Here is a 24359-nt window from a genome sequence, read left to right as displayed (position 1 = left end):
AGGTTTGAAACAACCAGGTCCCTGGTCCCTTTACCCAGAAGGAAATGAACCTTTACCATTTCTTCTGTGTGTGCAAAACTCTGACCAAAATTCACAGTCCTAGGAGAGAGATTTTTACTGATCAAACTCAGTTTAAAGCCTAATGGAATCGGGTGAAAGGAATTGAAGAGCAGGACCTAACTGTACCAACCACTAGAACTGCACACAGAGGAGAAAACACAGTTCCCCAGATGAAAGAATGATAAGAACAGAGAATGAAGGCTGGCTGACTAAGAAGCAATAAATGTCCACCTCCCTATTTTTGGTTTTGTGGGACAGAAGACAAGACTTGCTGACTGTCAGTAGGAACACACCACTAAAGAAAAGAAAAAGTATTAATAAAAACTGTAGCTGAAGAACATGGGTATCCTCGTGCTAAAACAAAAGAAAAAAAACTAGTAAAAACAGACCAACCTCTGCCTCTGTGATGGAATAAGGCTGTTAAATGTTAGAAATGTGAATATTTCCCTATTTCTTTCCACTATGGTAAAAACAGATTTTTACCGTGAGATTCTGGAACTTGGCAGGGAGTGCCAGATGGTTTTTTGTTTTTTTTTGTTTTTTTTGCTTACAACTTTTACACATCTATTTTATAAACATACACATTTTTAATGTATGCTATCAACAAATGGCTTTGAACCACTACACAGAGAAACTGTCTAGTGGGCGAGTTATATGAATTGTTAAATAGTGACTCACACTAACTACAGCCCATTATTTATTATTATCAATCGGCAGGAATCAATATGAATGAACAGTTATGTTAATAATTTAGTGAATATACAATTAGCTGTATATTAATGATTAATAGTCCTGTTTTCATCAACTAAAATATGAATATGATTTTATCCCCTTTGTTTTACCACTTTTCTCCAAGTTATAAAAATAGTATTTTTATGTTCAATAATATGAGAAAAATGTGACAAGTGAAAGATCGTTCTAAAGGTGCTATTAGTCTGCTTGTCCAGTTCAGCCACTGCCATTTCATCCATTGTTATTAGTACTTATTTATCTCTATCTCCAAGGCATGAGGATATAGTTTGGAAGATTGACTAGATTTCAGTTAAGTAGAAGACAGACAAGACTGGGTTTGGAAGACCCTTTGAGTTGCAGAAAGTTGGCACAGTTAAAAGGCATGGAGTAATTCCCAAAGTAATTTCAATTACTTTGAAATCAAGTAGTTCTTGATATCAAACTGACATGTGACCAAAGAAAGTAAAAGCACATGGAATCATCAGGGAAAAGGTATCATAAAATCATAAAATTTTACACTCATCACAGAATTTGGAATGCCAAATACTTCACTTATAAACTCACCTGATCTCACTCTATACTCAAGATATATATCACCCATCACTCAAGACATTCTGTTACTGATCAGCAGCAGTTACAAACTGCTTTGTCTCTTCCAAACCCATCTACTATAACTCTGCTCTCATTATCTTGCTAAAATTTCGAGCTGGATCCCTAAGGCTCCTAATAGTCTTGATCCAAAAACACTCATTCCCCAAACCACACCCTCTATATCAAGCCACAGCGATCTTCTTACCATTTTCTCAGACACATTTCCATCTTTCACTATTTCATGACTTTATATATGCAGTTTTGTTTTTCTCAAACATGCTGACCTTCTAACACACTGATGAACTTCTCATCCTTCAAAACATTTCAGCCCTTTTTTATCTTTGACAACTTTTTGAATTCCACCAAACTGAGTTATTCTTATCTTCCATATTCCTATAGCACTTTGCATTTCTCTCTCCTGTAAAATAAATATCATTTTGTTTTTTAGTGTTTATATGTCTAGGTCCCTCAGGCCTCATGTCACCTAAAGGTAGACCTCCATCTTATTCTTCTTTGGATCTATCCTAAACTTAAGAAAAATTTGGCCCATTGTCTATGCTCAACAAATAATTATTGACTGGCTAAATGAATGTCAACTGAATTTCTGGTATCCTGACATAATCCCTGAGAAAGGAGGGGTCTTTAACGTGTGTTATATCTTCCTTGTTACTAAAAGGTGTGTCTTTTGAGATTTGTGCATATACTGTATGATCTACCTTCACTTTAAACACTAAAATGAAATTTATAGTTTTCCATGTTTCATCTTGCTTTAGCTTAATTTGTGTACTGGTCTTTATAAGTATAAATTAAAGTCTTATGCTATTTAGGGAAGCTGAGATAATCAAAACCCCTGTGCTTTAAAAAGAATATCAATATTATTTGAATTCTATACTATTCTGTTTATTTTAACATTTTTCTGGATATATTTTTGAATCTCATTGACTAGATGTCCATTTTCAACACCATCATGTCATATACTATTCACAGGAGTGTTTTGTTTAAAAATGCACAAAGGTATCTTATTAAATAATGTCACAAACATGAAGTTCATTATTATGCAAATGCCATCCTTGGAACAGATTTGTTAATTGAAACTCATTTGCATAATTAATGAACTCCCAAATGAATTATGCCTTTGCAGATTTGTGCAGCATTGTTTTAAAATAAATTATAAAATACATGTCAAAGGAAGAGTGCTTTCTGGGTTCCCATAGCATTGTTTGAAAATTAATTACCAAATGCTTGTCAAATTAAAATGAGTTTGTAGTTTTTACAATGTTATTTTAAAATTAATCACAAAATAAAATGTCACTGCATTAAAGTAAACAACTTGTTATTTTCTGCAAAAAGAACCACAGAAAATAGCATTTTAACTTCAATTATATTGTTTAGTATAGTGATTCTAGTGTTTTATTCATTTCATCTTTACACTGTGACTTAAAATTGGTAGTTGTTAGCATGTTAATGTTTTGATAAATTGAGATTTAATTTAATTTTATTAGGTGGCTTATTTTATACAGTTGATGATTAATGCATTGCATACGAACCAAGTATGGGTTTGTTCATGATAAGCTGGAGTTTAAAGAACATTCAAGGTCACTTAAGTCTGTTTTATGAATGGTATTTTTAAGGTTCATTTTATTGGAATTTGACAGCTGTCAGTAAGAATGATTAAAAGCATTTAGCATGGATGTTTTTCTACCTATTCAACAAATATGGTGGTATGATGCCTTTCCTTGGTGCAGTAAAGGCTTTGGACCTCCCCACGACCTCCTTCACTCTATAGGAATTCTCTATTTTATACAAAAACCATAGCTACTGCCAATCCTGGACTCCCCAGTCCACAGGGAACCTCCATCTACCATGAATTTAAGTGGGAAACACCAGTATATCTAAACAATGATTTGGCCAAAATGACTTTTGAAACAATATATTTGGTAAAGAGTCCCCAGGAATTAAGGTTGCCAATCAAATACCTTTTTAAAAACATTAAAATATAACAATAATAATCCTTTCCTAGATCTATGACAATATGTAACTGTGAAACACTCACTCAACAAATTTGTTTTAATAACAGTATCTCCTCTTTGCTTGTCTCCTGATCCTCCAAACTAAACCTACTGCTATGGTTTATATTCCTATTTTGTCAGTTCTTGACCATAGAATATAATTCCATGGCGAAAGTGCTTTGATGATCGCAACCATGCAAACCAGTCCATCCTAAAGGAAATCAACAATGAATATTCATTGGAAGGACTGATGCTGAAGTTCTAATACTTTGGCCACCTGATGCAAAGAGCTGATTCATTGGAAAAGACCCTGATGCTGGGAAAGATTGAGGGCAGGTGGAAAAGGGGACGACAGAGGATGAGATGTTTGGGTGGCATCACTGACACAATGGACCTGAGTTTCAGCAAACTCAGGGAGATAGTGAAGGACAGGGCAGCCTGGTGTGCTGCAGTTCATGGGGTCTCAGGGAGTGGGACATGACTTAGTGACCAAACAACAAGAAGACAATTAATTCTTAAGCAAACAGATAAAACATTTTACTTCTATTTTTATTGTATGAACAGCTGCCTATCTAAACCCCATGAACTATTCGATGTCGCCCTTTCTATAAAGCAGTAAACATAACAACCCTTTCTAAGAGGCAATATTCCTTCTACTTCATACCCGGTGTGTGAATAAGAACTCAAGAGGCTCATGCAGATACATGAATTTGACTTCTTGCCATTTCCTCTTCAATTCTGACACTTACATTGCTCTTAAAACACTTTTTTTTGTAAACAATCAAGCCAAATATAACCACTACTGTCTAAGATATGATGCTACAATGTACGTATCTCTTTGCTTCAATACCTTGAAATGCTTTAACTTGACATCCTTTTCTGAAATTCTTGATCACTATGCCCATACATACATGACAATAAAACATCCAGTGGAGACAAACGATCTCATTTGGACTAATAACCACATGCTGAAATTATAAGTTAATGTCTATAGAGGCAGGAACTTTCATGAGGATTATAATTTACTTTGAGAGAGCTTCCAATGAACTAAAGCAGACATGCTCTAAGTGGAAGAATTTGATCCATTTGTTTTTTTTTTAATGGACTGTAGTTGGCAAAGCAGTTGTAGACTTTCCAGTCTTTGGGAAAATGCTCATTTTGATGAGAACAAGAGTAAACAAAGACAATTTTTATTGATTGAATGTCAACCTTCTCTGAAGCTTTATAAGATAACTCGTCTACTTGACATAATCTTTTTTTTTTTTTTTAACACTGGATTCATTTTGTTATATGAATTTCAGAATCATGGGTAAGACGGCTATTCTATGAATTTGATCAGAATTCAAATTTTCTTTATTAAAACTATGACTTGTTTAAGCTGAGTTTTTATGTTGACTTTTACAGAATGTCTTATATATTGGGCTTGGAGAGGAAAGTGGAGGGTTTTTTTTTAAGTTCTCTTAGAGGCTCTTTCAGATTTGTACTTTTTTTTCAGGAGCCTTTGCCAGGCAGTTTTGTTGTCCAGATCAAGATCAGAACCAAATAACCCCAAAATACATACCCTTTATTTCTAAGAGTTTACCAAAGAGAAATTGATTTAATGCTATTTTGTAAGCTCAAGCTACTTCCGAGGCTGCAACATCTATGATGTTAGTTTCCTATGATTTCTGTTCTACCTATCTAAAATCCATTTCTATTCTGATATTATTTCTAGGCATTATATCTATGTTCTTCCAAATCTGCAAGCTAACAAAATATCTAAACTACAAGTTGGAAATTTCTCCCCAAACAAATGATGGATTATTTTGTATTAGCCCTCGGCATAAATAGAACATTTTCTTCATAAACAGTTTTGAAGAGTAAAATATCTTATTTCTAATCACAGAAACACTATCTCACATTAGACTTTTATAAAATATTGCATATATGTTAGTCATATATATGCAATATATAGAATGTTCAAACTACCGCACAACTGCACTCATCTCACATGCTAGCAAAGTAATGCCCCAAATTCTCCAAGCCAGGCTTCAGTAGTACATGAACCGAGAACTTCCAGATGTTCAAGCTGGATTTAGAAAAGGCAGAGGAACCAGAGATCAAATTGTCAATATCCATTGGATCACAGAAAAAGCAACAGAATTTCAGAAAAACATCTACATCTACTTTATGGATTATACCAAAACCTTTGACTGTGTAGACCACAACAAACTGCAGAAAATTCTTCAAGAGATGGGAATACCAGGTCACCTAACCTGCCTCCTGAGAAGTCTGTACACAGGTCAAGAAGCAACAGTTAGAACTGCACTTGGACTATCTCATGGAAAAATGGACTATTTCCAAATTGGGAAAGGAGTACATCAAGGCTGTATATTGTCTGTATATTGTATATTGTTTATTTAACTGGTATGCAGAGTACATCATGCAAAATGCTGGGCTGGATGAAGCACAAGCTGGAATCAAGAATGCTGGGAGAAATATCAATACGCTTAGATATGCAAATGATACCACCCTTAAACCCTTATGGCAGAAAGCAAAGAGGAACTAAAGAACCTCTTGATGAAAGTGAAATAGAAGAATGAAAAAGTTGGCTTAAAACTCAACATTCAAAAAATGAACATCATGGCATTCTCTCCCATCACTTCATAGCAAATAGATGAGGAAACAATGGAAACAGTGAGAGACTTTATTTTCTTGGGCTCCAAAATCACTGCAGATGGTGAATGCAGCCATGAAATTAAAAGATGCTTGCTCCTTGGAAAAAAAAAGCTATGACCAACCTAGAAGGCAATGGCACCCCACTCCAGTATTCTTGCCTGGAAAATCCCATGGACTGAGGAGCCTGGAAGGCTGCAGTCCATGGGGTCGCTGAGGGTTGGACATGACTGAGCGACTTCACTTTCACTTTTCACTTTCATGCATTGGAGAAGGAAATAGCAACCCACTCCAGTGTTCTTACCTGGAGGATCCCAGGGATAGGGGAGCCTGATGGGCTGCCATCTATGGGGTCGCACAGAGTCGGACACAACTGAAGCAACTTAGCAGCAACCTAGAGAGCATATTAAAAAGTAGAGACATTACTTTGCTGACAGAGGTCTGTTTAGTCAAAGCTATGGTTTTTCCAGTAGTCATATATGGATGTGAGAGTTGGACTATAAAGAAAGCTGAACACTGAAGAATTGATGCTTTTGAACTGTGGTGTTTGAGAAGACTCTTGAGAGTCCCTTGGACTGTAAGGAGATCCAACCAGTCCATCCTAAAGGAAATCGGTCCTGAATATTCATTGGAAGGACTGATGCTGAAGCTGAAACTCCAACACTTTGGCCACATGACGAGAAAAATGGGCTCCTTTGAAAAGACCCTGATGCTGGGGAAGATTGAAGGCAGGAGGAGAAGGGAATGACAGAGGATGAAATGGTTGGATGGCATCACTGACTCTATGGACATGAGTTTGAGCAAGCTCCAGGAATTGGGGATGGACAGGGAAGCCTGGTGTGCTGCAGTCCATGGTGTCTCAAAGTCAGACACGACTGAGTGACTGAATTGAACTCAACTGATGTTAGTCCTGACATGTCTTCTTTTACTGCACTTTATCATGCTTCATGATATTGTGTTTTTTTACAAATTGAAGATCTGAAACAATCCTTTATCAAGAAAATCTACTGGTGCCATTTTTCTAACAGCATTTGCTCACTTCATGTCTCTGTGTCACATTCTGATAATTGTCACAATATTTAAAATATTTTCATTTTATTATATTTATAAGAGTGATCAGTGATTCTGATGTTACTATTGTAACTGGGGGTGGTGGTGGTTGCCATAAACTATGTCCACATAAGACAGCTTAATCAATAAATCTTGTTTGGGTTCTGACTGCTCCACCAATTGACCATTCCTGGTCTCTTCCCTTTTCCTCAGACACAGTAATAATGAAATTAGACCAATTAATAAGCACACAACACCTCTAAGTGTTTATGTGAATGGAAGAGTCAATGGAGGCAGCAAACTTCATTGCTGTCTTAAGAAATGACCATACCCACCCCAACTTTCTGCAACTACCACCCTGCTCAGTGAGCAGCTATCAGCATTAAGACAAGAACCTCCACCAGCAAAGAGATTACAACTCACTCAAGGCCCAGATGACTGCAAGCATTTTTCAACAGTACAATAGTTATTAAAGGTAATGTACTGATACATTATTATTTTGGCTACAACACTTTTACATACTTAATAGACTACAGTATAGTATAAACATGACTTTCATATGTACCAGGAAACCAAAAAGTTCTATGACTCACTTTATTGCAGCATTTGTTTTATTGCAGGGGTCTGGAACTGAACCCAGAATATCTTTGAGGTATGTCTATAACTATAAACTTCTTTTTGATGAAGGAAATTTTCTAAAAACTGCTCAATATTATATGGGTAAAATCACTGAATTTTAATTTTCATTTTTTCAATTAGATGTTTAGGTTTTATAGATTCATAGCCAGAAAGAAAAATAGGCATGCTATTACTTTGACAGTAACACAGAATTTCATTTTATTTTCTTATTCATCTGAGTACCTATCCATCTTTCTAAACCTTAACCTGTGATTGAATGATTCATAGACTTATTGCATATGCATGCATATAATTGGAGATCGTTCTTCCCTAGAGTTCAAGTTGAACATCACTGTTGATCTATGTCCACCATGGCATTATAGGGCATTTTTTTGCAGCTATTTTTAATTGGACATAAAATATTAATCCATCTGAGTTTCTGTATAGAATGTACCTGGAGGAGGTAGGAACTTAGAGAGGAGGCATACAGAGACAGAATTTTAATTCATTTATTTTGAAGAGAAGTCACTTTATCTTGAAGGGCAGAAGGTCTGTCTCTAATAGTCCCCTTTGTGATCTAGAGGAGAGAATTCACAATGACTACAGCTTACAGAGGAAACTGAAATCCCTTTATGGGTTTGACTTTTCTTACTAACCCCAAATGGGTAAAGGGTTTGTTTTATCCCAGGTTTGAAAAGCAAGAAGGTCAACATGTGACTCTCCTTTGGATCAGAGATTTCTGCTGGTAGAATTGCCACTGGGTACTGAGTTTTGGTGAAGAGAATGTAAAGCATTTAAAGAAATTCTTGATAGTTGATCCCTTGTTATTCACTTTCAGGTTCCCTAGTGAAAATAGGTCTAATTTTTTGAATTTACACGGGTATACCTGTGGCGGATTCATTTCGATGTTGGGCAAAACTAATACAATATTGTAAAGTTTAAAAATAAAATAAAATAAAAAAAAAAGAATTTGTCAAGATTCTCTGCTGAAAGAATGAAACTGGAAGACTTTCTAACACAATACACAAAAATAAACTCAAAATGGATTAAAGATCTAAACATAAGACCATAAACTATAAAACTCTTTGAGGAGAACATAGGCAAAACACTCTCCCTCATACATCACAGCAGGATCCTCTATGACCCACCTCCCAGAATATTGGAAATAAGAGCAACAATAAACAAATGGGAAATGGAATCTAATTAAAATTAAAAGCTTCTGCACAACAAAAGAAAATATAAGCAAGGTGAAGAGACAGCCTTCAGAATGGGAGAAAATAATAGCAAATGAAGCAACTGACAAACAACTAACCTCAAAAATATACAAGCAACTCCTACAGCTCAATTCCAGAAAAATAAACTAACCAATCAAAAAATGGGCCAAAGAACTAAATAGACATTTCTCCAAAGAAGACATACAGATGGCTAACAAACACATGAAAAGATGCTCAACATCACTCATTATCAGAGAAATGCAAATCAAAACCACTATGAGGTACCATTTCACACCAGTCAGAATGGCTGCGATCCAAAAGTCTACAAGCAATAAATGCTGGAGAGGATGTGGAGAAAAGGGAACCCGCTTACACTGTCGGTGGGAATGTAAACTAGTACAGCCACTATGGAGAACAGTGTGGAGATTCCTTAAAAAACTGGAAATAGAACTGCCTTATGACCCAGCAATCCCAGTACTGGGCATACATACTGAGGAAACCAGAATTGAAAGAGACACGTGTACCCCAATGTTCATCGCAGCACTGTTTATAATAGCCAGGACATGGAAGCAACCTAGATGCCCATCAGCAGATGAATGGATAAGAAAGTTGAGGTACATATATACAATGGAGTATTCCTCAGCCATTAAAAAGAATACATTTGAATCAGTTCTAATGAGGTGGATGAAACTGGAGCCTGTAATACAGAGTGAAGTAAGCCAGAAAGAAAAACACCAATACAGTATACTAACGCATATATATGGAATTTAGAAAGATGGTAATGATAACCCTGTATGCGAGACAGCAAAAGAGACACAGATGTATAGAACAGTCTTTTGGACTCTGTGGGAGAGGAAAGGGGGGGTGATTTGGGAGAATGCATTGAAACATGTATAATATCATATATGAAATGAATCGCCAGTCCAGGTTTGATGCAGTGTACAGGATGCTTGGGGCTGGTGCACTGGGATGACCCAGAGGGATGGTATGGGGAGGGAGAAGGGAGGGGGGTTCAGGATTGGGAACACGTGTACATCCGTGGAGGATTCATGTTGATGTATGGCAAAACTAATGCAATATTGTAAAGTAATTAGCCTCTAATTAAAATAAATAAATTTAAATTTAAAAAAAAAGATAAAAAAAAGATTCTCTGCTGAGATTATTAGATGACTAATATTAAGGGGGAAAAGTGACTTCTACCTCAATGGCATTTAAGAAATGTGATTATTTAGAATCCTATTTTATCAGTATTGTTGCCTTCTTAGATCACTGAGGAGCATCCAGAAGTACTAATCTGACAATATATATACTATGAAGACTGTACTTATAAAGTAGCAGTGAAAGTTGATTCATATAATCTGGATCTTAAGGTTTTTTAGATTCTTCAGTTTGGTTCTACCAACTAAAAGGGCAGCGAGTGGAAGGAGCAGATGACAAATAGTTTCTTTCTTAGAGAAGCAGATAACTTGCCCCTAAATCTACATCCTTGTATTTGAATCTTTCTTGATTGGTGGTCTCACAGTTTCAAAATGGTTCACTGTTAAAAGTGAACTTAGAGACATCTTAGACAGTTCTCTAGCTGTTTACACTTTATGAATCTTAGAGCATTTAATTCAGTTCAGCTGCAGTTCAGCTCAACAATGGAGCCCCTACTCTGGGCCAGGTACTGTGCCAAGCACTGAGGTATCCATATGAGTAACACCTCCTTGTTGTCCTCAAGGAGCTGACAGTCTATGTCCCTCAACAGAAACGGGCAATTATCATTTCATCCAGAAAGTTCAATAGTGGTGTTGTATAGAAAGCCTGCTCAAACAGCCTGGAGGGAAATGGATCAGAGAAAAGAATGCTTCCAACTGTTCCAGAATCATTGGAATTTGCAGCTGCTTAATCCTTAGACATTATCGGACCCACCTGATCTCATATGGAAGGATAATAGCAGAAAGTTGATGCAAAATTGGGATTGCCCCATGCTACACCCCAGCATCTGGCTTGGTCAATATGGAATATCAATATCGTAGGTCAATATGGAAACAGGGTTATAGAATGTTACACTAGTTCATTAAAGACAAACTCAAAAATTCTCTAGTAATCAAACTCTTAGGCGATCGTATGTGCTGTATACTTTCATGCATGCTGAGTTGCTAAAGTTGTACCTGATCCTTCGTGACCCCATGCATTGCAGTCCACCAGGCTTCTCTGTCTATGAGATTCCCCAGGCAAGAATACTGGATCTTCCATGACCCAGTGATTGAACCTGCATCTCCTGCATTGGCAAATGGGTTCTTTACCACTGATAAACTAGGGAAGCCTGCTCTATACTTAAAGATCCTTAAATCATCCTGAGTGTAGTTTTATGGAGATTCCTGTAAATTACATCACTGACTTGTTTTTTACTATTTGGTCATCATTCCCACTTCTCCCCTCATCAAATGCTGAAATTTTTTCTCCTTTCACAAAATCAAGTAAATGCAGAGTTATATACTATTAGTGTTTAACTGAATCTCCACGACCAGAAAAACATAAATGCCACGTCATAAAACAATGAAGAGATAAAAATCTTTCTCCTTTAGTTCCTAAGAGTAAATGATAAATGCCTCACAAAATAACTGTTTGGTAATTATAATTACACCCAATTTAGAAAGGAAGAATCTGGTCTCAGAAAGGTAAATCATGACCAGAGTCATCAGTCAGTCTTACATCAGTGCTCTAGTTCTTTATCTATGATTTTAAATGTTGTGCTATGTTGGTTATACAAAATAGCCACATCAGACTGTGAAAACTCCTATGTCAGTACATGCTTTCCAGAGTCCTTTTTAGCCTGACCATTTTTTAGAATTTAATAATAGTAGAAAGATCCCCTTTATGGATCACAGTCTTGTCGTGGTGAAGGGGCTTGTGTAATTCAGTGAAGCTATGAGCCATCCCTAAGATGGATGGGTCATAGCGGAGACTTCTGACAAAACATGGTCCACTGGAGGAGAGAATAGCAAACCACTCCAGTTTTCTTGCCACAAGAACACCATGAACAAAATGAAAAGGTAAAAAGATATGACACCAGAAGATGAGCCTCCCAGGTCAGTAGGTGTCCAATATGCTTCTGGAGAAGAGCAGAGGGCAAATACTAATAGCTCCGGAAAGAATGAAGTGTCTGGGCCAAAGCAGAGATGATGCTCAGTTGCGGGTGTGTCTGGTGGTGAAAGTAAAGTTTGATGATGTAAAGAACAATACTGCATAGGAACCTGGAATGTCAGGTCCATGAATCAAGGTAAACTGGACATGGTCAAGCAGAAGATGCAAAAGTGAACATAGACATCTTAGGAATGGGTGAACTAAAATGGACGGGAATGGGCAAAGGTAATTTAGATGACCATTATATCTACTACTGTGGGCAAGAATCCCTTAGAAGAAATGGAGTTGCCCTCATAGTCAACAAAAGAATCTGCAATGCAGTACTTGGGTGCAATTTCAAAAACAACAGAATGATCTCAGTTCATTTCCAAGGCAAAACATTCAGCGTCACAGTAATCTAAGTCTATGCCCAAACCATTATTGCTGAAGAAACTGAAGTTAACTGGTTCTATGAAGACCTACAAGATCTTCTAGAACTAATACTAGAAAAAGACATCCTTTTCATCATAGGGGACTGGAATATAAAAGAAAGAAGTCAAAGAGATACCTGGAAAAACAGGCAAGCTTGGTCTTGGAGTATAAAATAAAGCAGGGACAAGGCTAGCAGTTTTGTCAAGAGAACTAACCAGTCATAGCTAACACCCGTTTTCAACAACACAAGAAATGACTCTACACATGGACATCACCAAATGTTCAAAACCAGAATCAGACTGATTATATTCTTTGGAGTCAAAGATAAAGAAGTTTTATAGAGTCAGAAAGAACAAGAGCTGGAGCTGACTATAGCTCAGATCATGAACTCCTTATTGCAAAATTCAGGCTTGAATTGAAGAAAGTATGACCTAAATCAAACCCCTTCAGTTCAGTTCAGTTCAGTTCAGTTGCTCAGTCATGTCCGACTCTTTGCAACCCCATGAATTGCAGCACGCCAGGCCTCCCTGTCCATCACCAACTCCCGGAGTTCACTCAGACTCACGTCCATCGAGTCAGTGATGCCATCCAGCCATCTCAGCCTCTGTTGTCCCCTTCTCCTCCTGCCCCCAATCCCTCCCAGCATCAGAGTCTTTTCCAATGAGTCAACTCTTCGCATGAGGTGGCCGAAGTACTGGAGTTTCAGCTTTAGCATCATTCCTTCCAAACAAATCCCAGGGCTGATCTCCTTCAGAATGGACTGGTTGGATCTCCTTGCAGTCCAAGGGACTCTCAAGAGTCTTCTCCAACACCACAGTTCAAAAGCATCAATTCTTCAGTGCTCAGCTTTCTTCACAGTCAAACTCTCACATCCATACATGACCACTGGAAAAACCATAGCCTTGACTAGATGGACCTTTGTTGGTAAAGTAATGTCTCTGCTTTTGAATATGCTATCTAGGTTGGTCATAACTTTTCTTCCAAGGAGTAAGCGTCTTTTAATTTCATGGCTGCAGTCACCATCTGCAGTGATTTTGGAGCCCAAAAAGATAAAGTCTGACACTGTTTCTACTGTTTCCCCATCTATTTCCCATAAAGTGATTGGGACCAGATGCCATGATCTTCGTTTTCTGAATGTCGAGTTTTAAGCCAACTTTTTCACTCTCCTCTTTCACCTTCATCAAGAGGCTTTTTAGTTCCTCTTCACTTTCTGCCATAAGGGTGGTGTCATCTGCATATCTGAGGTTATTGATATTTCTCCCGGCAATCTTGATTCCAGCTTGTGCTTCTTCTAGTCCAGCATTTCTCATGATGTACTGCATAGAAGTTAAATAAGCAGGGTGACAATACATAGCCTTGATGTACTCCTTTTCCTATTTGGAACCAGTCTGTTGTTCCATGTCCAGTTCTAACTGTTGCTTCCTGACCTGCATACAGATTTCTCTAGAGGCAGGTCAGGTGGTCTGGTATTCCCATCTCTTACAGAATTTTCCACAGTTTATTGTGATCCACACAGTCAAAGGCTTTGGCATAGTCAATAAAGCAGAAATAGATGTTTTTCTGGAACTCTCTTGCTTTTTCCATGATCCAGCAGATGTTGGCAATTTGGTCTCTGGTTCCTCTGCCTTTTCTAAAACCAGCTTGAACATCTGGAAGTTCACGGTTCACGTATTGCTGAAGCCTGGCTTGGAGAATTTTGAGCATTACTTTACTAGCATGTGAGATGAGTGCAATTGTGTGGTAGTTTGAACATTCTTTGGCATTGCCTTTCTTTGGGATTGGAACGAAAACTGCCCTTTTCCAGTCCTGTGGCCACTGCTGAGTTTTCCAAATTTTCTGGCATATTGAGTGCAGCACTTTCACAGCATCATCTTTCAGGATTTGAAATAGCTCAAATGGAATGCCATCACCTCCACTAGCTTTGTTCATAGTGATGCTCTCTAAGGCCCACTAGACTTCACATTCCAGGATGTCTGGCTCTAGGTGAGTGATCACACCATCGTGATTACCTTGGTCGTGAAGATCTTTTTTGTACAGTTCTTCTGTGTATTCTTGCCACCTCTTCTTAATATCTTCTGCTTCTGTTAGGTCCATACCATTTCTGTCCTTTATTGTGCCCATTTTTGCATGAAATGTTCCCTTAGTATCTCTAATTTTCTTGAAGAGATCTCTAGTCTTTCCCATTCTGTTGTTTTCCTTTATTTCTTTGCATTGATCCTGAGGAAGGCTTTCTTATCTCTTCTTGCTATTCTTTGGAACTCTGCATTCAGATGCTTATATCTTTCCTTTTCTCCTTTGCTTTTTGCTTCTCTTCTTTTCACAGCTATTTGTAAGGCCTCCTCAGACAGCCATTTTGCTTTTTTGCCTTTCTTTTCCATGGGGATGGTCTTGATCCCTGTCTCCTGTACAATGTCATGAACCTCAGTCCATAGTTCATCAGGCAGTCTATCAAACCCCTTATGATTATCCAGTAGAGTGATGAATTGGTTCAAGGGATTAGGTCTGGTAGACAGAGTGCCTGAAGAACTACGGACAGAGGTTCGTAACACTGTACAGGAGGCATTGACCAAAACCATCCAATAGAAAAAGAAATGCAAGTAGGCAAAGTGGTTGTCTGAGGAGGTTTTACAAATAACTGGGGAAAGAAGAGAAGCAAAAAGCAAGGTAGAAAGGGATAGATATGCCCACCTAAATGCAGAGTTCCAAAGAAAAGCAAGGAGCATTAAGAAAGGTTTCTTAAATCAACAATGCAAAGATATAGAGAAAAATGAAAGAATGGGAAAGACCAGAGATCTCTTCAAGAAAATTGGAGATAGCAAGGGAACATTTCATGCAAGGATGGGCACAATAAAGGACAGTAATAGTAAGGACCTAACAGAAGCAGAAGAGATTAAGAGGATGTGGCAAAATACACAAAAGAACTATACAAAAAAGTTTCTAATGACCCAGATAACCACTGTGTGGTTACTCTCCTAGAGCCAGATATCCTGGAATGTGAAGTCATGTGGGCCTTAGGGAGTATTACTACAAACAAAGCTAGTGGAGGGATGGAATTCCAGCTGAGTTATTTCAAATTCTAAAAGATGATGCTATTAAAGTGCTACACTCAATAGGTTAGCAAATTTGGAAAACTCAGCAGTAGCCACAGAACTAGAAAAGGTCAGTTTTCATTCAAATCCCAAAGAAAGGCAATGCCAAAGAGTACTCCAACTACCAGACAATTGCACTTATTTTACATGCTAGCAAGATTATGTTCAAAATTCTTCAAGCTAGGCTTCAACAGTATGTGAACTGAGAACTTCCAGATGTACAAGGTGGGTTTAGAAAACACAGAGGAACCAGAGATCAAATTGCCAGCATCTGTTGGATTACAGAAAAAAACAATGAAATTCTAGAAAAGCATCTAGTTCTGCTTCAATGACTACACTAAAGCCTTTGACTGTTTGGATCACAACAAACTGTGGAAAATTCTTAAAGAGGTGGAAATACCAGACCACATTACCTGCCTCCTGAGAAATCTGTATGCAGGTCAAGAAGCAACAGTTAGAACTGGACATGGAACAACAGACTGGTTCCAAATAGGAAAAGGAGTACATCAAGGCTTTGTATTGTTGCCCTGCTTATTTAACTTCTATGCAGAGTACATCATGCAAAATGCCAGGATGGATGAAGTACAAGCTGGAATCAAGGCTGCCAGGAGAAATACCAATAACTTCAGATATGCAGATGACACCACCCTTATGGCTGAAAGTGAAAAGGAACTAAAGAGCCTCTTGATGAAGGTGAAAGAGGAGAGTGAAAAGGCTGGCTTAAAACTCAACATTCAGAGAAATAAGATCATGGCATCCTCTCCCATCACTTCATGGCAAATATATGGGGAAACAATGGAAACAGTGACAGACTTTATTTTCTTGAGCTCCAAAATCACTGCAGATGGTGACTGCAGCCACGAAATTAAAAGACGCTTGCTCATGGAAGGAAAACTATGAGAAACACAGATAGTATATTAAAAACCAGAGATGTCACTTTGTAGACAAATGTCCATATAGTACAAGCTAGCTTTCCAGTAGTCATCTGTAGATGCTGACCATAAAGAAGAGTGAGTGCAAAAAGAATTGATGTTTTTGAATTATGGTGCTGGAGAAGATTCTTGAGAGTCCCTTGGCCTGCAAGGAGAGAAAACCAGTAAATCCTAAAGGAAATCATCCCTGAATATCCACTGGATGCTGAAGCTAAAACTCCTATACTCTGGACACCTGATGAGAAGAGCCAAGAAATTAGAAAAGACCCTGATGCTGTGAAAGGTTGAAGGTAAAAGGAAAAGAGGGTGGCAGAGGATGCGATGGTTGGATGGCATCATTGACTCATGGACATGAATTTGAGCAAATTCCAGGAGATAGTGAAGGACAGGGAAGCCTGGTGTGCAGCAGTCCGTGGGGTCACAAAGAGCTGGACACAACTTAGCGACTACCCTACAACAATAACAGAAGGACGTGTCAAAATATTAAAGAAATTGAAATTCCTATAGTAAAACTGTATGATCTGACATATACCTCTGATAGAACTTCACTAGACAGGCTAGTCACTCATTTTTATGCTCAGTGAGAACAATAGCAACAAAAAATAAAATTGAAATCTCCAGCATCAGCACATTTTTCCCAGTAATTGGGCAAGATCTCTCCGTACAGTTTTCTTTGTGAGCCCCAGCCAGGACCCCAAGGGATAGCATGAGTAATGATTCATCACATACTCAGCACATACTTGTTAAGTAGCTATTGAGCATGTGATTTCACCAATGAACAGATGGTCCCTGCCTTCATGATCCTAGAGACTAGTAGAGAAGATAGATATGAACAATGAGTATATAAACTACAGTATTTCAGTGGCAAAGTACACAAAATTGTGGTTGGTCTGGGCTTCCCTGGAGAAATAAAACATAAAAGTAGAGATCTCAGAAACGATTAGGAGTTAGGTACTGAAGATGGGAGTGATGTAGGAAAAAGTAGAAACTGTATTGAGAAAACTGGACTTTTGAAGACTCCACAGAGGGAAAAACAAAGATGCAACTATAGTCTAGAGTAGGTATGGTGTGGCTGGAACTAAGACATCCTACTAAGAAAGAGATTGGAGAAATATAATAATGATAAAGTTGATATTCATCTGGCACCTACCACAGTCAGATGCATTATCTTTAGCATATTATAATGTCCAGTTCATACAATATTCATAAAAACCCTAAGAAGGAGATATTATTATTATACCAATTTTACAAGTTCAGTAATGTTGTCATGGTTACACAGTGGTTAAATGAGTAGATGGCAAAATTTTGAACCTCTGGGTTTTGATTCCAGAGCTCACACTCATAATCAGTGATCTCTGCTGCCTCTGGACTATGATAAACCTGTTAAGACAAGAGAATTTTAGTTGTCATCTTATAGTCCAGGAATTAACGTATGCTCCTCATCCCAGAATGACTGAATTAGGAACTCTGTAGCAGGCCCAGCAATCCATAATTTCACAAGCTCTCTAGGTGATTCTAATGATCAATAAAATGTGAGAACCTCTGATGTAGACAGTGAGAACTGCTGCAACATTTTTAAGCAGAGAAGTGACTTAGATGATGCTCCCTGAGAGTTGGTCATTCTTATCCACACAACCAAAGGGGAAACCATAAGTTTGGGTTTGATAGTTCTCACTTCAGAGGGAAGTAAGACTCAAACTCTCTCATTTTCTCCTTTGCACCTGCAAAGTCACATGCCTACTCCCCCTACTCACAGAGAATGAAGTTAAAAACAAAGGCTACTAAAAGTGGCAGGAGTAACGGAGCCTCCTTAACCCGATGGGTGAAACGAGAAAAATAAAAGTAACCTTTGTGATCTTATTGCAGGAAAAATGCCACTAATAAGGCATGACTTAGATAAATTTTAATCTATTAGAATTGCTTAGCTTTATGAGTAAAAATAGTATCCATGTAACAATTAAAGATATTTCTCATTCTTTTGACCAAAAAAATTTTTCATTAGGAATAGTTGTAGTAATAACTATATTTATATTTTTTGCAAAATACACATCATAGTATTAGAGTAACATGAAATTTTCACTCGTTTAGAAAGGGGTGGATAGGAATTAAAAAATACCTTTAGAAAGTCAAATTTAATGTCTACTAGAAGGATTACAATAGAACAGTAATCTTCAATTGGTATTTTATTTCTTTCCAACTAAGTTACATCCATTTCATTAACCTGCAGTAAACTTCTTCCACTACCAATTTTTACATTTAATGCTTTTAATGCCCTTTAATCTGATTTTCAAGGACCATACTTAGACTACTATGATTTACTTACTGAAACTCAATCAACCTAGAAATCAGAAACTGTTAAAAATTTTGTAAAAAATATGAAAATGACTAATAATATACATATTTTTGAGGAGAGAACAAATATTTGAAAAAACTAATAAAGCAACTAACTTGACCTTGAAATACTCTTAAGGATGAAAAAAAAAAAGGATTTAATCTGGTGCCCATTCTCACCTCAAATTCATGTGTGAGTAAAGAAAAAGAAATATCATATTTATTTGTGTGGCTAGGATTCAACATGTTGTGCTTGAAATCCAGGGAAGAAAATGCAGGATTTAAAATAAATATACAGTTTTATATAATCGTGCTGCTGTGTTTCTTGAGTCCCGTATCTTCAAGGTAACCTAGAAGGCAGTGGCACTCCACTCCGGTACTCCTGCCTGGAAAATCCCATGGACGGAGAAGCCTGGTGGACCTCAGTCCATGGGGTCGCTGAGGGTCGGACACGATTGAGTGACTTCACTTTCACTTTTCACTTTCATGCATTGGAGAAGGAAATGGCAACCCACTCCAGTGTTCTTGCCTGGAGAATCCCAGGGACGGGGGAGCCTGGTGGGCTGCCGTCTATGGGGTCGCACAGAATCAGACACGACTGAAGTGACTTAGCAGCAGCAGTACTTTGATTAAAAGTTTTTTCATTCTTATTAACTGACAGACACACAGCAGCAGGGAGAAGAGAAGTGGCCACCCCCCTCCCTCTCTTTTCCTCCCCCTTTCCACGTTTCCTCTTTCTAGTGTGTGAGATGAGTGCAATTATGCAGTAGTTTGAACATTCTTTGGCATTGCCTTTCTTTGGGCTTGGAATGAAAACTGACATTTTCCAGTCCTGTGGCCACTGCTGAGTTTTCCAAATTTGCTGGCATATTGATTGCAGCACTTTCACAGTGTCGTCTTTTAGAATTTGAAATAGCTCAACTGAAATTCCATCACTTCCACTAGCTTTGTTCATAGTGATGCTTCCTAAGGCCCATTCATATCCCAGGATGTCTGGCTGTAGGTGAGTGATCACACCACCATGGTTATCTGGGTCATGAAGATCGTTTTTGTATAGTTCTGTGTATTCTTGGCACCTATTCTTAATATCTTCTGCTACTGTTAGGTCCATACCATTGCTGTCCTTTATTGAGCCCATTTTTGCATGAAGTGTTCCCTTGGTATCTCTAATTTTCTTGAAGAGATCTCTAGTCTTTCCCATTCTATTAGTTTCCTCTATTTCTTTGCATTGATCACTGAGGAAAGCTTTCTTATCTCTCCTTGCTATTCTTTGGAACTTTGAAATTCCCCGGGCCAGAATATTGGAGTGGGTAGCCTTTCCCTTCTCCAGCAGATCTTCCCAACCCAGGGATTGAACCCAGGACTCCTGCATTGCAGGCGGATTCTTTACCACCTTAGCCACAAGGGAAATCCAAGAATACTGGAGTTGGTAGCCTATCTCTTCTCCAGGGGATCTTCCCAACCCAGGAATCAAATTGGTATCTCCTTCACTGCAGGCAGATTCTTTACCAACTGAGCTATCAGGGCCATGTGAGAAGGCAACAGTTATTTGGCAGTTCACTAAAACCTTCACTAGCTTCAGAGTAAATTATGTCCGCATCTGTGTATGTCCACAGTGGCAGGACATCTGACACCCACAGCCAAAGGGGGAGGGATTGAGTCTGGACTGAGCAGAGGTTCGGAGGAGGGGAGAGGAGCTAATTACCTGGGTCCCTCTGCCTCCTCATAGGCCCCCATCCTGCACAGTGGACCAGGAAAGCCTGGAGAAGAATGAGTGGAGGAAACACAGAGTTCCCCACTCTTCTCTGTTCACCTACTCTTTAGTTAGAACAACCCTGGTGGCTTAGAGGTTAAAGCGTCTGCCTGCAATGCAGGAGACCTGGGTTCGATCCCTGGGTTGGAAGATTCCCTGGAGAAGGAAGTGGCAACCCACTCCAGTATTCTTGCCTGGAGAACCCCATGGACAGAGGAGCGTGGTGGGCTACAGTCCATGGTGTCGCAAAGAGTCGGACACAACTGAGCGACTTCACTTTCACTTTCTTTCACTCGTTAATTAAACAACTATGCATCAACCATCTACCTGTACTAAGTACATAGTGTAAGTTAAACTTTACCATGAATCTTGACCGCTTGTGGTTTATAATCAAGTGATGGTAACAAACTTGAAATGATTATATAAGTTATTACATCACTACAACTGTGACAAAAGCTACAAGGTGAGAGAGCAGAGTGCTTTTAGGGAGAATGACTGTAGCACCATGCTGTAGCCATGCCCATCTCCAGAAAAGAAGAAAATAGAGCCAATATTGTGTAACAATCATTATCAGAATGAATTTCTATTTCTCAGGGCAACAGCGGTATAGGTGATAGCATTAATACAATAATGTCAAGGAATTTAGAAAATGCTGGCTACATGATAAGCCATATAATGAACTATGTATAAAAGTTTGTTATTGTAAAGATGAAAAGAAATCCCTGGAATCTTCCCCTCCCCACCAGATTTTAATAATACACATTCCTCACAAAAAGAAGGAAACACATTTTCAATCTTATGCACCTGTGTGGCTAGTCAATTATTCACAAAGCATCATGGATCTGATACATAGTTTCTCTACCTAATTCTGTTGGACAGCCAATTTGTAATGCTAACCAAAATGTGCACAGGAACCTTAAAGGAACCATCACAGATATTTTCTGAGGATCAATTTAGTGGTAAATTGAGGGATATTTGGAAGAGTCAGATATGGACAGATATCATCTTAGCACATGTTTATCTATCATCTGGAATTGCCAATAAATATAGTGTTTAAATTGCAGTGGTTAAGAATAAAGACCCTGATAATGAGAGAATCTAGCAGTAGATCATATAAATGATTATAGGGCTGTATAAAAATGACTACCAGACCAGCCACAAAAAGTATAACAGGAACAACCTTTGATTATTTGTTAATCATTCAGGCCAGTGGTTCTCAAAATTTAGGTGGGGGGCATAAGAATTGCTGGATGAACCTATTAAAATAAATACAGATCAGAGGCTCTGATTAGAGATTCTAAGCATCTAATAAAGGGGAAAATTCCAGAATCTGCTTGTTTAACAAGCATCCCAGGCAATCTAAATACTTCTCTTAGACAGTATTCTGACAAACAAAACTTTGAATAATTTTCAAGTTATCATCCAGGATCATCCCCCTCTTTTGACTCCAGTGGTCCTAGACTACCTTCAGTTCCTGAAACAAACTGTGATCAATCTCTCCCAGGACTTTTACATTAACAGCTGCCTTTCTAGGAATGATTTTCTGATACTTCTTGGGCCAACTCCAACTTCAAGTGTAAACATCACCTCCCCAGGGGAATTCCCTGCTTCTGCAGATCAGATTAGCAACTCTGGCCATACACTCCAATATGCCCTTTACCTCTCCTTCTCACACATGTATTTCTCCTGTTCAGTGTCTATCTCTTCCCATGTGCCCCCACCTCCAAGTCAAGAGCTCCATGGAGGAAGAAATCACGTTTATCTTGGTCACCATTACATCCCCAACACTTCTCACAGTGCTGGGCAGAATGGCCACTCAGCACAATTTAATGAACAAAAAAATGAATGAATGTTAATATACAAACCTCCTCATGAGAGGCAGTACTACCTGCAATTTCTCCTTTATCTGTCATTTAGATCCATTTTTAAGAACAGCACTTAATAGGGAAAAAGATAAGGATATTTTCTTTGGGGTAAAAACAGGAGAATGTGAGATTAAAAATAGCTCCCTCTTCAGTCTGCCTGGACGTGAGTCTCAGTGAACTCCGGGAGTTGGTGATGGACAGGGAGGCCTGGCGTGCTGCGATTCATGGGGTCGCAAAGAGTCGGACACGACTGAGTGACTGATCTGATCTGATCTGATCAGTCTGCTTGAAGTAAAATGCTACTGCCCATGTTGATCTGGGGTATAAAAAATGCTGCATGCACTGCTCATTTATGATCTGCAGATCATTGAGATGGCTACTTATCCTTGTCAGCACAACCTCTTACTATTAAGAGCTATTAAATATCAACTATGTCAGGGACTGAGAGAGGCTCATGTAAATTATCCCTGGAGATCTTGGGAGGAAAAAAATGTGATGACTGATTACAGATTAGTAACTGAATGGACCTCTGCATTAGATTTTGTGACATTCAATTGTAGCTATTAGCATGATCTCTCAGAATATCAACACAAAAATTTGAGAAAAAATATTTTCAACTGATTGTTACTGATGAAGTCATGGGCTTTCCAGGTGGTGCTAATGGTAAAGAACCCAGCTGCCAGTGTAGGAAACATGAGTTATGGGTTTGATCTCTAGGGTTGCAGATTGGACACAACTGAAGCGACTTAGCTAGCACACACCCACAAAGTCATCTAGGTGTATATTAGATAAGCCTTTACTGAGTGCTAGGCAAAATGAATAAAACAAAGGTTCTGTACCCATAAAAGATTTTTAACCTGGTTGGTGATTATATCAGCTTTTTTCTAAACATACCTATGGAACAATGACAAATCTCAATATTACATAGCAATAAACATCTGTTCTGTGTCTGCAAAATTCAGTTTATCTACACTGGGTTCATTCATGCATCTGAGGGTAAACTAATCTAGACTGATTTTAGCTGGGTCAGTTGGGTTCTGCTTCATACGTTTATTACCCTTATTCTGGAACCAGCAACCTAGTCTGAGGCTGGCATTTCATGGCAATGGCTGAAGCACAGGAGAATAAACACAGTTTGGAAGCTCTCCTTCAAGTCTCTGTTTGCATCACAGTTACGGACTTCCCTGGTGGCTGAGATGGTAAAGCGTCTGCCTAAAATGCGGGAGACCCAGGTTCGATCCCTGGGTCAGGAAGATCCTCTGGAGAAGGAAATGGCAACTCATTCCAGTACTCTTGCCTGGAAAATCCCATGGATGGAGGAACCTGGCAGGCTACAGCCCATGGGGTCTCAAAGAGTTGGATATGACTGAGCAACTTCACTTCATGGATATCTTATTGGCCTAAGCTAGTCACATGCCTAAACTCAGAATAAAAAGGCAGGGAAAATACTTCACCTCTTGATGGAATACTTCAAAACAAAGCACAGGGTGTGGATAAAAAGAGGGGAGGAAGAATCAGCAAGTAATGCAATCGATTATAGTAATATGAAGATGGGAACAAGAGAATAAGAGCCAGTAACAGTAAAGAATCTGCCTGCAATGCAGGAGACCTGGGTTCAATCCCTGAGTTGGAAGATGCCCTGGAGGAGGAAATGACAAACTTCTCCAGCATTCTCTTGCTTGGAGAATTCCATGTACAGAGGAGCCTGGCCAGCTACAGTCCATGGGGTCACACACAGTTGGACATGACTGAGGGACTAACAGACTTTGAGAAATGTCAGGACTGAGCAAATAAAATTTATTCCTTTATTTTCACTACAACTCTGGTGACTTATGTTAAAACCTTAGCAGCAAGCCAATATGTTTGCTTAAGTGTTTCTAGTTGGTGAAATTTAAGATTTATCTGAAGGATCAAGAACTC

At 38.5% G+C, this 24359-nt stretch overlaps 1 non-coding gene across 1 annotated transcript; it reads left to right on the top strand.

Moving 5' to 3' along the window:
* The first annotated feature begins 23620 nt into the window (after window positions 1-23620).
* TRNAF-AAA (transfer RNA phenylalanine (anticodon AAA)) lies at window positions 23621-23693 on the top strand. The gene has a single exon. It is a non-coding gene; the product is annotated as a tRNA-Phe (tRNA).
* The last annotated feature ends 666 nt before the right edge of the window (window positions 23694-24359 follow it).

Source organism: Bos grunniens, chromosome 2 (genome assembly GCF_055505025.1).
Source record: "Bos grunniens cultivar Pamir isolate PY7600 chromosome 2, Bosgru_T2T1.0, whole genome shotgun sequence".
NCBI classification, from domain to species: Eukaryota; Metazoa; Chordata; class Mammalia; order Artiodactyla; family Bovidae; genus Bos; species Bos grunniens.
The sequence above is the reverse complement of the archived record's forward strand: the minus strand, read 5'-3'. Positions and strand labels throughout refer to the sequence as shown.